Source organism: Pseudopodoces humilis, chromosome 5 (genome assembly GCF_049639895.1).
Source record: "Pseudopodoces humilis isolate 2021_Gansu_Grassland_sample_001 chromosome 5, ASM4963989v1, whole genome shotgun sequence".
Classification (NCBI taxonomy): Eukaryota; Metazoa; Chordata; class Aves; order Passeriformes; family Paridae; genus Pseudopodoces; species Pseudopodoces humilis.
In genome coordinates this window covers 16,304,380-16,319,826 of record NC_142204.1, presented here as the reverse complement: position 1 = coordinate 16,319,826, position 15,447 = coordinate 16,304,380, and the positions used below count along the sequence as shown (strand labels likewise).

General features: G+C 41.0%; 1 protein-coding gene and 1 long non-coding RNA gene across 2 annotated transcripts in view; one reads left to right on the top strand and one right to left on the bottom strand.

Moving 5' to 3' along the window:
* LOC148184283 (uncharacterized) overlaps positions 1-15,447 on the bottom strand; it is a 68,963-nt gene that overhangs the window by 1,065 nt on the left and 52,451 nt on the right. The window lies entirely within an intron of this gene.
* Positions 1-15,447, top strand: part of CHRM2 (cholinergic receptor muscarinic 2) — an 87,159-nt gene that overhangs the window by 28,340 nt on the left and 43,372 nt on the right. The gene's annotated exons all lie outside the window — the stretch shown is intronic.

Sequence of the window (15,447 nt, the reverse complement as noted above, 5' to 3'; positions counted from 1 at the left end):
ATAGCACCATGATCACCATAGATACACTCTTCCTTGGACACCAGCATGTGATTTGAGGGCAGAAAGACAAGCCAGATTCTGCTCATCTTTGAGAAATACTTTGAGGAATCTCCTTCCAGAAATCTTTCTTGGCCAACCAGAATACATTTCTCACATCATTACTCACTTTCCTCATCATCATGGCAAAACAAAGCAGCTACCAAAAAAAGATTGTCAGGACTTGAAAAAAATCACAGATTTTCTAATTCCTGATGGAGGTCTCCACCTTGATACTCTGATACAGAAGGTGGTGAGTATGGAAGGTGTGGAGTGACTGATTTCCCAGATGCTGGAAGGAAAGGCGTGTGTGACCTCTTACCCATGTGTATTAAAGTGTGCAATGGTGGAAAAGGGGTACTGAAAAGGGGTGCTAAAAAGGAGGAAAGGACTTTTCCTGTCATAAAGGAAATGGTAAAGGATTCAGCAATCTGCTGTTCGGCGCTCTGAGGATGAAGAGGAACACTGGAAGCAGCGCTGTCTTCATGAGTTCATGGTTCGACACCATGGATCTCCAGGTGGGTCAAGATTATAGAGATACACCAACCTGGAGGACTCCATGCTGTTGAGCTGTTCATAAGCAGCGGAAGCCAATAAACTCCTCTCAACTACCAGGTTATTTTCCTTGTCTGCCTCTGGAGCTCTTCTGACTGCATTGTTTGTGCTCACTTTGGAGGAAATTACCCGTGGAGAAAACCCAAAACCTTCCACAACTGAGGAGACGGAGCAAACCATCTCTCTGTTGGGGACTAAAGCACAGTCAATACTGATACACAGCTAAAGAGGTTTCCAGGCTGTTACCAAGCACGTGCATGTGCGTGCACATGTCTGAAGTGGATTTTCTTCCATCTTGCTGTAAATGCTGCAAACTTCATTTTTTTTGTCACAGGGAGAGGTGAATGAGCAGATGATGTTCTCTGTGAAACCATTAAAATAGTAAGTGGGTAAATATCTAAAGGAAAGAAATCAGGCATGTTCTGAAGGGGTATGACTACACTGTCAAAAATGTATGGGTATGAGACCATTCTTCAACACGTGTGGATGGATGCCTTCCACCCTCAGTGAAAACCTGCAGTGGTGGTAGCAGTTCTGAATTCAGTTTATTTCTTCTGAGAGAGGACAGCCTGAGCCCATTCCCAACCTCTGTGTGAACCCAAATCTTATTTAAGTATTCTAGGCAGAGCAGGCTGTGCAGTATTCCAGGCAGAGCATGTAACTCTGCCACTGCATCAGCACATAGGGACAGTTTTTTCCTTTTTCCTGGAAATTTGAGCTATTAATACCAGTGAGGTTGGAAAGCTTTGAAGACATGGGGAACGGCACCCTTACATCTATTTTTGAGCCCACTTTACACCTGGGAGTGTAGACATACCTGTAGAGGATCATGTCTTCTGCATGATAGAATGTGTTTATGTACATTGATGTAATTCAGTATCGAGACCTCTGGGGTTCACTTGGGTAAAGACAAGCCGTGTCATTCTGGGAGAGGGAAATTACCTTGGAGCAGAAGACAGCTGCTCAGGTTGAAGACCTTGTGGCTGTTGGGACACTCACTTTTTGCAAGGCTCTTCAAGGATATTGGCAATGAATTGTTGCAAACCAGGAATTTTTTGCTCTCAGGAATTGTCAGTGGTAAAACTTCTTCCAGTAAGAAGCTTCCACTTCTTCTGGACTTACATTTTGTGTTTAGTATACAGGATTTCTAATTGAGAGTAGAATAGGAGGTTGGACATGAGCAAGAACTCTGTAATGGGGGATCATCCTTATGCATGCTTCACTGAAATGTGATTTAAATATATCTGGTCTGCCACTGATGAGCAATCTAAAAGTGATGGGATTTTCAGAGAGCTCTTTTGCTTTCCGTGAATCATTTCTCTTTTCCTTGGGGAAAAAGAAAGGAAAAGAGATTAAGAGAGTGAAAGAGTTCTTTGGGAGATAAAATGACTTTCAGAAACAAACAATGCACCTGTATTACACAGTATAGATTGTGACTGTGTGGCCGTGAGTTACATGGAATTACGAGTTCCCTTGCTCTCTGTGTTCACCAGGGCTGTTTCACCTGTATAAATCGATACAGGACCCACAGCTGAGGGGCTGTTTGTTTCACCCTTTCCCCTGAGCCCTTAGAGCTGTTGCTAATGGCTGAGAACAGGGGGGAACAGATAACCAGGGAGGGTGGAGGCAGTGTATTACTCACTTCTCAGTGCCCTATTATCACACTGCTGAGCTGGCTCGGGGGACACAGCCCTCTCCACAGCAATCTGCAGCAGTGCCATTTGCCTCCAGCAGACAGAGAGCAAGAGAGCACACGGGGTGTGACTTCTGTACTGCTTATCTAATGTCATCAAAGAAACTTTTTGGACTCCAAAGTGGCCAGGAGTCACCAGATGTTGTTACTAAGCAAAACCGGTTTGAATCAGGAACAAATGAATGCTGCCGCTTATTCAAAAGGGTTCTGTGATGTAGCATGTTAAATTTTGGCTGTGTGACTGGATTATACTCAAGCAGATCAGTGATGTTTTTGAAAACAATGGTCGCCCAGTAATGCATCTTTCATTGTCCTCAAACAACTCCTGGGGTAGAGTGGGACCTTGCTGGGGCCGAGGGGCTCTGAACTGTCTATACTGATCTGTCTGGACGTGCCCTTAGAGAGCAGGGTGTAGTCATTGTCACTGTTATTCCCTTGTCTTCTGAAAAATAAAATATGTTCCTTTTCCCTCAGGTTCCCTTAAGCAACTCTGGACCATTTTTTATGGGTTTAGGGCTTTTGTCCCCACATTTATGGCTCTTATTTTTAGACTGTGACTGGTGCTGAATTACAATACACCATGACAGTTGTTTATTCACATGTTTGTAGCTGTAGCTTTGACTTCAGTCGCTCCCTGTCTCATTGCAATGTCTCTTAAAAATGCAAACATGCTTAAAAAAGTAGATTATATTTTGAACCAAAGTGAAAAAACAAGCCCAGTTTTCTTTGTTTATGAAATTTCATGGCATATGGATGTTTGCTAGCAGGGTAACTAATCCCAGCTGGTGTGTTTAGTTTGCAAAGTGTAAAGTGTACTGCAAACTGGCTAATCAAGTTGTCCTTTTCAACCTGCTGATTTCATAAGAGTTATAAATCCATCCTTCCCGTTCTGGTGTGGCTGGATAAACAATGTAGCAGCTATTTGAATCTGGGTACCACAAGCTGCAAAAACAATCCATCAGACTAATCCAGTTTAATATTGCACCGGGCAGGGTTTCTAAATCTATTCAGCATAGTGCACCTCAGTATGAGATGGAATTTGCCTTTCCCTTTCCCTTCTTTGGACATTCACACATGGAAAGAAAAGGGAGTAGGGACAAGTGGAGGAATTCCCATCTTCTAGCACATAAGCTAAGAGAATGTAGGTTCTGAGTTGTGCCACCTTCAGCACAGCAAGGGTTTCTGTCTTCCCTCACTAGTAGCACAAGCCACTTCATATATAGGACATATATAGGACACTAGACAGCAACAACCTTTATTTTAGTGTTAAGGTTCCATTGGGCTCCTTTGTGATTCCTTTCTACAAACAGCAGACGTGGAATTATCTTCTCCTCAACCCCGTAAATCTCCGCAGATCAGTCTTACGAAGATCATTCCTCAACAAGAGTCTTTTAAAACGAAACATTTGGGTTGTTCTCAATTCCTTCCAGATGCTGGAATGTTTTGCGGACTCAAAGCTTACTTTCTTTCAAAATATTAGATGCTATCATAACCTGATTAAAAGAACTGGTATTTTAAGGGAGAAAAACAAAATACAAAAGACCCCAAACACATGAGGTATTTAACTTACAAGATCTGTCAGTACTAGATTTTGCATCTGATTTATAAAGGCTTTTAGGTTGTTTCTTGGTATGTCTGGGGGGGGGTCTTCCTGGTACATTATTATTGTCATTTTTATAAAAACAAAACAAAACCCAAAAAACAATCAAAATTAAAGAACAAACCCACAAGGCAAAACACAGCAACCAAAAACTACAGATCAGAATTTCATCTTGTTTATCAATATTATTTTATTGGACAAGGAAATTAACAACTGAAGGATTTCAGTAAGATGAAAGCCAGTTTTAAATCTGAATAGAACCTGTTCACGGGTTGGATTATTGCTCTTCTTTTCTTTTTATAGTTGCTTGAAGGATGTAGCCGTCTCATTGCTTTGTTTTCTGCTCAGAGAACAGAAACTGTGGCCATCCTGCTTGTACCTTCCTACCCCTAATTACAACACCTGTGGCACAGATTCCTTCTTTGAGGGCTCAGTGACAGGAGAGATGCTGCACCAAATTCCCAGCTAATATCAGGCTGCTTGTGTCAACACTGCCTGTCGTCCTCTTGAAGGCAACAGGATGAGCTTTCTTGTTTTCTGCATCAAAGATCTTCATTATGAGGCACTCCTCAGCAGGTGCTTTTGATGGGCTGTGGTGGAACAATGCCATAATGAAAGGAACAGCAGAGCTCAAATCTACACAGCTAATGTAGCCTCAGCCTAAAGTGTGAAAAAGATTTCTTGATCCACGTTATGTATGTGTCCTTGAAGATTTCTGCTTAGTTTCCTGACCAAGATTTTCTATTGTTAGCATTGCACAGCCATTACAATCTGGAAGAATGAGCTGTGCTCTGATCTGAAGTGTGCACCGTCAGCAGAATTGTCAGCTCTGCCTTAGTCACTGCACTTTTATTATAGGAGGGTCTAGGCACAAGGCTGGGTTTGCAGGCCTTGTAGACATCAGATTGACTCTTTATTTGTGCACTGAGCTAATGTGACAGAGAGATCTACATGAGGCAGCAAACATGAACCAGAACCCTACTTGGTACTTTCACAGTGTGGCTTTTGTGGTTACCCCCAGTCTTTGCAGTGAGGGTAAAAAATCCCATTATTACCCTTTTTTGTTTTCAGAACTCCCTTCCAGCTCATTTCCACCAACTGTGAGCTCTGTCTCACACACATAATGGAGAGAAGGAAATAATACCTTTAGCTTGAAAGCTTTCTAATCACAGGCTAGAGGACTGACATTTTACCTAACAATAGCCAAAGAGGTCTATGTGCTTTAAGAGCCCTTTCTAATACCAAGGAAAATGAATAATAGCTTTACTACTTAGTAAGCACTGAGAATTCCATGGCACGTTTGTGATGATGTTTCTTTTCTTGCAGTGGGGTGCTTCACAAGTGAAATTTACTCCAGTTCAATACTGGGGGTGGGATTCCTCTCAGTTAGGTTTCAAAACCCAGTTACAACCTGGCCTTCTTGTCTACCAGGTCTGACTAGTGCTCCTGTGCAGTAAAGTTCTACCATGAGAATAAGGAAGAGGGGGAAGACTCCCTTCTGGATTCCCTTCTCTGTGATGTTCTTTGCTGTAGAAGGACCCTAGATAGCTTTGTTAAGGTACCTAACTTTCAGAGAACTAAAATTAGGCAGAGTATCCCATGAAAGGAGAAGGAAAATCACTTCTGAAGTCTGTTTTGCTTGTTGTATCTTATTTCCAGCCTCAAAACCCAATGAACCTTTGTTTCAACCAGAAAGGGGTACCTTCCTACAGCCTTTGATATAAAGCTTCTGATTAAATATGAAGAACAAGGAACAAAGGGTGAAATACCCCAGTGACAGAGACCTGGTGCCCCTTTCCCTTGGTACCTGAAAGAAGAGATTTCGCTTGCTCTTCTCCCTTTCCACCTACTTTGTAGAGACTTCAGATTTTTTTCTGTGGTTATTGGGAGCAGATCCATTGATTTCAACAGGATTTTTATCAGCAGGTGTGTCTGTGATCAGCTTGTTATGCATTTACACAATGCCAATCATTTCAGTAGCCTCTGCTTTTGAAAAAGAAAGTGTCTGTGACCTGGGACCCTGAGCCTTGAACATACCCTAACCCCCAGCACAATATTTGTAAGGCTCTTCCTTAGTTGTAAGGTACAGAGCAAGCTACTTCTGTAGACTAGGGGTTTTTCTAACAAATAAAGGTAAAGTTGCCATACCTAATTCCTATTTAATTCATGGTGCCAGGAGAGGAGGATTCAAAGTTCCCATGAAAATTCCCCTTGTACTAGATAGTGAATAAACAGTGAGTTCAGACTTAGCTCCAGACAGCTTGATTCTTGAAGTTTCATAAATAAATTATTTTCAGAAAAAAGTAGATAACTATGGCTCCACAAAGTTACTTCTATCAGTGATCTCAGTCCTTCTTTCCAACATTATATTATTTGTGTCTCTGCAATTTTTAATGTGAAAACTTGGCTTCTGGAGTGGGAAAAATATTTTGAGGTTTTTGTTGTTGTTCTAGCTGTTTTGTGGGATTTTTCTTCTTTTTTCCAACTCTTATTACTTTCTAAAACTACACCATGCTGCACTTTTTATCAATTACTATTATATTTACCAACGTATAAAACTCTCTGATGTGTCAAACAATTGATTTTCCCAGCAGAGAAATTTAATTCCAAATTACTGAATTCCGTATGAATGTTTTATTTTGGTTGCATATCAGTTTTAAAAAATCCATCCAAGCAAGATTTCAGGCAATGAAATTTGGATTTTTAGATTTATTTTTTTTTTTCTGATGGCAGGCAACACAGCCAGGGAGTGAATAATGCTCTCCCTTTTGCAGTGTACAGTTTTCAAAATACCATTGTGTAGTTTCCTTTTCATCTATGCATTTTCTTGAATCAGCCACAACTTGCATCAGTATTAAGATTTCAGATTGCTCTATGTAGTTTTAGGTTATCTCAAAATTAAATTGCTGTAATATAAAACACTGCAGAATCACTAAATCTTACAAAATGAGTTCTTCTGCATAGCCCAGAACAGGGGAGCTGCATGTGGCAAAGCCAGACAGATTTTAAATTATAGTGTAGTTAAGTTCCATGCACTTTCTTAATGTACACCCTAAGAATTACTGGGGCTAACAGCTTCTGTCCTGCTGTGAAGGATTGCTGTGAACTGCTAATTCTCCTGAGAGCCCTTCCAAAATGGACATACATTTGAAAGTAATGCCCAATTGAATATGCTTTCAGATGTTCTGTCAGAAAAGAACTGAATCCTACAAAATGAAAGTACTAAGCAGGTTTGTTTTGCTCTGAGGTCACTCACCTCTGTTGCCCTATCCTGTAGCATTTTATAAATATTGGAAGCTGGAATCTGATTTCAGATTCCAAAGATCTGTGCAGGAAGTTTTACCCCACTTTTTTTCTTTTTTATTCTTTGACCCATTTAATTCTTCATTTGGTCTTGGCAGAATTATTAAGGGAGCCCAATAGAAGTATGAAGTGACTTGATTTAGAAAACATACATAGATAAATGCTTGCATTTTTAGATTGTATGTAAAGGCAAATGACTGTAAATAGAAATCACATTAAGTCAAAAGGCATTTTATCTTTAGTAAGCTCTAATGTCAGTGCCTCAGCAAGTGTTACGTGACACAGCTTCATTACAGTCAGTAGAAGGACAATTTGGTATAGCCATAATATTTCCCACAGCTCAGAAATTCTCTGCCCTGTGCAGAGAATTCTTCTTCCATTTGAATGCAGGTTATTTAGCTTACCTTTTAGAAGGTGCATGCAAGTAACTTCCTCAAATTGTGCCAATATGGATAAAAAAACTCAATTGCACCCATGCAGGTTTTTTTCCCCTCTCTCCTTACTTTTACAGCCAAAACCACCACCACACCATCTGAGGGTCTTTTACCACTAATTGCTCCAATTTATTCTTTCTGAGCTCATTCCAGAATTTTCAAGACAGAGAGGTGCATGCAGATCGTGTTACATAGCCACACTGAAATTATGAGAGAGAAATTATTGCTTCTTCCCACAGGTTCAGGTGTTGTATGAGAGGATCCCCTTCCTCGTATGGAAGAATTACTATTTATTTTATATAACTTAGCCCACTCTGATACAGAGTGGTGCTGCTGTTCTGTGCACTCATAGACATTCCCTTCACTAAAATCATGTGTCACTCTGCCAGCCATCCTTCAGAATGCCAAACAAGCTCAATAAGGTAAAGGTGAAAATAGCAGAGAGTAAAAATGGAAAAGAGCTATCAAACCACCCACTGGTGTATGCCCTCTCTTCAGGGATTTTCTGCAAGCCTTGTAACAGTGTGATGATTAGACATTTTAAAAATGACACCAGAAAGTGCTAGAAGGGGGCCTGTGATGTTTTTACCCTTAGTCCATGGAAGCAGTACTGAGGATATCTTGATTACCCTTGATAGGTATCTGTATAACCTGATATTAAAGACCCTCACAGATGGAGATGCTGTAAAATTCTGTTGGTACACTGATCCAGCATTTAACTCTATTTTTAGCTAGAACCTTTACCTAATTAGGAATCAAAATCTCTTTTTCTGCAGGCCAAAGTAATTATTCCTTGTGCTATTGCTTATGAGGGTGGAGAACAGTTTCTCATCCTTTGAAACAGCTTCTGAAATTCAAACTTCTCTAGAATGAGGAAAAAAATTCAGTTTCCCAATTTTGAGTCTATTGCAGGAGTTCTTGACCTCTGATCAGTTTAATTCTACTGCCCTGGACCCCTGATAATACATTTGTGAATTTCTGAAAGTGGTGTTCTAAATAGAATGTAGCATTCCAGCTGAGTACTCATTATTGTAAGGTGCCAAAATAATTATTTTCCTCAACTTGCAGATTTGCACATTCCATAATCATATTTATCTTTTCATAGCAACACTGTATATTGGATCTTACTGATATGAAGATCTTTTCCACAAGAAGAATAGTCTCTATTTTGTGTTTGCCTACCTAATTTCCACTTCCTCCATGTAGGATTTTGTTCTTGCCTTTACCAAATTTTAATTTCCGATTTAATTTTTTTCCCAGTGTACCACATCACTTGAGATTCTCATTCTTATGCTAGTTGCTTATCATTCATACCCACACATTAACATTGGCAAAGTTTGTGGGTGAGCAGGATTTTTTTTTTAATTAGATTATCAGTCTTGTGGAACTACACAAACTTGTGTGGTTTGTCTGCACCTGGCCCATTGAGGGAAATGTGCTCACCCATGGAGTGATATCAGCACAGCTGCTGCTTTTGGGTTGGTAAATCAGCTTTCTAAAGAAAGTTTTCATTAGTACTGTTCCTTGATATCCATCTAGCGGTGTAACACGCTACCTAGTCATTTTTCCTTATTCCTGAAACCTCTGTAAATATATTATTTTTTCTAATTTTCATTGTAAATTAATACTCTGACAATTTTTCTTCAAATGTCACAATTGATAGAGCTTTACTCTTGCTCTGCTTCCAAATCTCCTGAGCACTCAATTCACAAAAATATCTTCTTGAACAAAAAGTTTAAAAATACATTTAAGACTAATCATGAGTTTCAATTCAAAATTGCAGCATCATATTTCACAGCTAAGAGGAAAAATCTCTTCCCCTCCTCTCATTCCTGCACTCACAAGGACATATGACAGAAAGAGACACTGTGCAATGTCTTCCATCAACATTCTGGCCACTGATAATACAGAAATATTCCTAAAATCTGATACTTCATCCTAAGATTTTTCCTAAGTGCCTGCTTAAGTGCTTTCCCAAATCAGAGCTCAAGCTAATTTGTATTATTTTCCATCTGCTCCATTATTTCTTATAATATATTCATATTGTTTCATTTCTAAGCTGTTTATGTTCTTGAATTAATGAATATGTTAAATAAAATTAAATCAAACAGCTCTCCCAGTAGCCACATTAGAGGATATCACCCTCCAGATCAGACATATCACAGAACTGTTGTCTTTATTTGCAGTCTCTTGTTTTTTCTTAGTTCACAGACAATAGTGTTCCTATTTAAGTCAGATGGGGGTTCTGGGGAAAGCAACATTTCATGGAAATCTACATTACATACTTTAATATAATATTACATCATTTTAGAAAACTACTTGATATTCTGTCTCCTAGAGCATTATCTGCAAAATTAATATGCAGATAGAACATATGATAGGGATGCAAGTTGAAAAAAAATCTATCTGTTACACATTTTTATTTTTAGTACCTGTAGAACTGAGGACTCTGGTACTCAAAAAACACCCAGTGACCTTCCAGTGAAACCACAGGATGTTGATGCACATAATTCAGAGCTGGGTGAAAGCTTCTCAGTTGTGACCAAATCTTGCTGCCTCTAGCACAGAGGCAGGAGAGGGTGGAGCAAACAGGAATAAGGAGAGGGAGCCAGAGGGTGAGAGCCTGGGGAAAGCAGCTGCTGGTTTGGTCAGGAGCCATCCCTGCAGCAGTGCCTGCTCTGAGGTGCCTGCTGACAGCAGAGGGGGCATTGCCAGAGCTGGGGGGTTGGCAAAAGCAAGGCAGCAGCACCTGAGCTGTGTCTGCTCCTCTGACACTGCCCACAGCGGGGGGATCTGCCCGTCCCAGGACTTGTCCCCAAGACTACTGTGACCAAAGGCTTGTTAGATCTCTACTGAGCTGGTTAAAACAATGCCACTCCTTCGTGTAGAGAGGGAACCACCCAGATTCCAGCAGAGGAAACATCCAACTTTGCACACAGGTGGCAAAACACAGGCCCGTGGTGGCTCTGCTGTGATGGGCTCTGGCACGCTGGGGACGTGCAGTCAACCCCATTTCACTGCCAACACCAGCCACCACCCCTCAGCTCAGGCTGTGGAGGTGATAAGGCAGGGTACCAGGTCTATTTATAACTGCAACCTTTAGAGAGTTTATTTTCAGGACCAAGTGTGATAACCCCGTGGGGCTGCAGCTCGTGGTGGTGGTGGTGGTGGTGTAACACGGTGCAATAACGCAGTGTTCCCATGCCACGGCTCAGATCACTTACACACAGACAGCACAGCACTGCTCTGTGGGGCAGTGTGCAGTCTCCTCTTATGAGCTACTGCCTGATATTCTTACACTACTACACTCAGTTTTGCCTAAAGGTGTTAGGATGAGCAGAAGTATCCTGAAGTGCAGTGAGAAAGCAGGTTTTTAATGGTATTTCATGGTTCCCTCAACATCCTCTATCGAGGCTGGCTGTATACCTCCCCCAGGGTAGAATTTATGGTGATCTGAAGAAAGCAGATAGATGACAGAGCTCTGGTATTTGATTATGGGTCTGCAACATCAATTTTTTATCTTTAATTTTTTTTTCTTGAAAAAAGTCTGAAGAAAAACTCTGTGGTCTTTATCAACAGGCTCAAACTTTTCTTGTTATATATGAAAAGAACAAGGATATTCACTAGTCTTAGGCTGCTTCCAACTATTGTGTGTCCAGAAACCAACTGAAATTTCTGAAGCTTCAAACATGGGGTCATTCTTCACCAGCTACAACACCTGTACACATCCTGCAGGGAAAATCTGTGACATTTCTCTGTAAAAGCTTCAGAACATCTCATTTGCTTTTTCTTATGCCTTTCCTTCTCCCCATTCATTTTTCTCCCTTTTCCCTTGGTCTTCTTTCTGCTGTCCCTCTTTCTACTCCTCTATTTTCAGACACTTCCCATTGCCCTCAATCTTTTCTGCCAAGGTTTCAGTCCTGTGCAGTGGATGGAGCAGATGTTCACACAGAAAGCTCTACATACAGATTGGAAACACCCAGCATGCTGGATGGGAGACTCTCTCAGCTGCCAGTGCTCAGCCAGGACTGGGCAGCTGCTCACTGCAATTCAGTTCTGAGACCCCAGAGACTCCCAGAGCCTCCAGTCTCTCTCCCTAATGGGCACCCAGCAAGGTACAAGCCAGGGACCCCAGGATGCTGATGTGGGTTTTTGGTAATCAACAAACAGAAACCTCCAGAGGTGTAAATGCAGAGTAAAGTTCCACTTGCTGCAGGAGGGCAAACCTGTGTTCAAACCCACCAGGCACTGCAGAATCTTTCAACAGGAATTTTTCACTTTGCAAGGAGATTTGTATTCATCAGGTGGCCTCTAAGAGCAGCAGCCCACTCTAATAAGTGTGCTGATAAAAGAGGTCTTGTCCCCAAAGGATGTCTGATTGGGACGTGTCATTTCTCCTGCAAAAGATGATTACAATAGTCAGACACCGATTGTCTTCTAACAACCTTAAGGTGACAGTCTTTTTTTAAAAAAAGTTAAAGAAATTACACTTCTTCAAGGTTGGTCAGGACTGATGAAAGTTATTGGACTGATGACTCTAAGAAACAAAGTCCTGTGCTTCACAGCACAGGCATTGTCAGTGCAGGAAAATATCACCTAGTTAGCAGCATTACATGACCAGCAAGGTTCAAACCTGCATGCAGGGACAGTCCTCAGAGTCAGGGTTAATGTGACTTCCAGTTCTCCTATTCCAGCTGGGATAGGAACCAATACCTACCTCAGCTGCATATCCTTCAGTCTGTAACCTCCTTTGGGCCAGGCGTGACCATTGCAGCAGATAACCAGCGATTTACTCCCAAGAGATTTCGGAACTGGGTGTGGAGTGAGCTGAGAGACAGCTGAATTATTTCTGGGAGCCTCCTCTTCGCTGCACCGTGTGCCCCTGTTACCAGAGAGGAAGGGACCCTCTTGTCTCCTGCCTGGATGTTGTGGGTGTCACTCACTAGAGATACAGGAGCAGGCACGAAGCTGGTGCTGGAGGAGGGTGCCCACGCTGTGGGGCTCAGGAGGAAAGGCCAGGGCAGCCAGCCCTCACATGCTTTTGCTAGAGACTGCAGCACCTCCACTCTGCCTTCACAAGCTGTGCCCTCAGAAATATGAACCAAATATCAAATGAGACCAAACCTGGAATCTGAGTGTTATTAAGTGGCAGAGAGTTAGGAAAAAAGGCTAGAAAGCAGAGGAGAAAAATTCTTTACTGATTCTTCCACAGGAGACTGAGCTCAGTAGAACACAGCCCAACAGAAAATACCAAGTGTAAATAGTCATCCAACTGCTTATTTAAGCCATTCACTATAATGTCAAAATTTAATTACCTAAAGACTAATAAGACAATAAATAGTTTACTATACTATCTTTCCTTGCTTTAGTGTTTTTTGTTTGTTTGTTTGTTCTGTTTTTGTTTTGGTTGGGGTCTTTTTGTTGTTGGTTGTTTGTTTGTTTTTTGTTTGTTTTTTTCATTTCCACTGTCCAGGAAAGTTTTCATTATTCAGTTTTCAGGAGTGTGATGGGGAACTAATTCATCTCATGGTGAGGCTGTGTAGTGTTCAGGTAGCAGTGGCATGGAGCCTGTACAAAACAGACACCCATCTGTCTTCTGCTTCTTCATTCTCATTTGCAGCTTTCTCCCATTCCCAGTTAATGACCCTTTTTAGTTTCAGAAACCTAAATTCTTATTTACCCTCACTGTTCAGTCTCTGGGTTTTTTTCTTTGGTTGGTTGGTTGGTTGGTTTTTCCTTTCCAAATCTAGATGCTTTTTTACTGAACTATTCTACCAGTGCAAATAACAGGGACGATTTAGTGTCTGATGGCTTATTGAATCATTTTCCTTTCATTCTTCTTCAGTGATGTTTTTATTTCATTCTTAATACTGTATAATTTTGAAACATATCTGGACATTAACCTGTAACTAAATTCTATACTTCAACATGTGTGGACCTTCTGAAAGGATTTCTTTCTCAGACATGCCACTTTTCTATTCTTAAGAGGAGAAATTCACAGTTCACTTAATAATAAACATTTCCTTTCCTCTCCCTTTCAAAAGATTTCCTTGTCTTGTGCAACTTCATGAAACAGAAGGATTGTCCCTTTGTTTTTGCTCCTGAATTTCAAAAATCTACTTATTTATCTGCTCCTACTAGGTTTGACTGGACAAAAGATATTAAACTCCCATTTAAATAAATATACTGTTTCTAGTGCTGCACTTTGATAACCATCCTCACCTTGAGCAAACCTCAGCAATTGCAGCTGCATCTATTTATGACTGGGCATTACCAAGATTTCTGCTCCTATAACTGATGGATTTCCCCAGTTGCATTCTGGAATTTTGCCAACAGACTTGGCAGAGAGCAAGGTTGCCACAACTGGTAGGGAAATCATAATGGAATTTAACAGAATTTCATTGTATTTATTATTAGACAAGAGAAGAGAAGAAAAATGGACAGCTATAATATCACTCACAATCTCTCAGACAGAAACATAAACTTTTATATGAGATTCGGTTTCCCAGAGTAGCATCATTCAAATTCTGTAATCAACTGTTCCTCAGTGACCTTTTTTCTTGAATTTTGTGCAGCCTTGAAACATTGGTATTGCTGGTGCAGAGAGTTTGCAACACGCTTGTCACTGCCAAGATATTTTGTCCCCTGTGCTTCCACACTAGAGGCTCAGCCTCACTCTCTTAATTCTTAAGCCAGAATCAGCAGTCAGGTTGTCACTCACATCACATTTACCTGCCTCTGGCAAGAAGACAAGAGCTATGTTTTCTTTGAAAAATTTCTACTGCAGTGTTGCCAAATCTTAATTAGCTGGGACAGACATGTTTCATTTGCTTAAACAAATGAGACTTCTAACGTCAGGTCAGGGCATACAGACTAAGGATAGGGAAAACAATGTAATTAGGTCTTTAATCACACAGGTTTCCAGAGGAAGGGGTCTGTGACCAGAAACACTAAGCTCAGTTATGTTTGGGCACCACACATCCTCTTAGGGCATGGCTTAAGAGTGCCTCTTCCAGGCATCACTGCTTATTGGAAAGGAAATTGCTTTCCTCTTTGGAGCTGGTGTTGGTTGCAGCCACGTTTTCTTTGATGACTTTTGGGGACACATAAGGGGACAAAAGAATTAACAGTTTGCTTATAATGAAGCCTCAGCTCTATATAAAGTATGACCCTGATGCTCAAATACAGTTGTCTCACCAGAGCACCACAGGGCAGGGCTTTGGCCAGAGGTGGCCGTCATGTGTGAAGGTAGCAGGGTTCCACATTCTGGAGGAAGCCCCTCTGTATAATTCATATGGAAGGAAAAAGACAAAATTATGGTAGAAACTGCAAGTAGAAACCTGCTTGAAGTATGCCAACCCTGCTACCCACCATGATTTTAGGGAAAAACTAGCAACTGGGAGGATTTCACAAAGGTAAAGTGTTTGGGACAAGCTCTCCACTGCTAGAAATGTATTAAACAGGGTTCAGATGTGTCTCTAACTGTGTATTACATACTCAAGGATCCCTAACCATTAAATGTCCCCAGATTCATCTATTCTTTACCTTCCTCTGTAGCAAAAGGCTGAAAGAACAAATCATTCCCAAGTGTTACCTTACTTTTTGTGTGTAGCTTCTCCCTGCCTGACCAACCCAGGTGTGTTTAAGCTTTGATAGCTGAGAATCATTTATTTTGGAAAAACAGGCTCCACAGGGTTTTCCACATGGTTTTCCATAGGCAAGGCATTCCTTCTTCACAGTTCTCTTTCACCCTTGTATTGTCTGGAAGGGAGTTTCAAATATGCAGGCCTAACATGATAAGCTAACTCCATAACTTACATTATCAA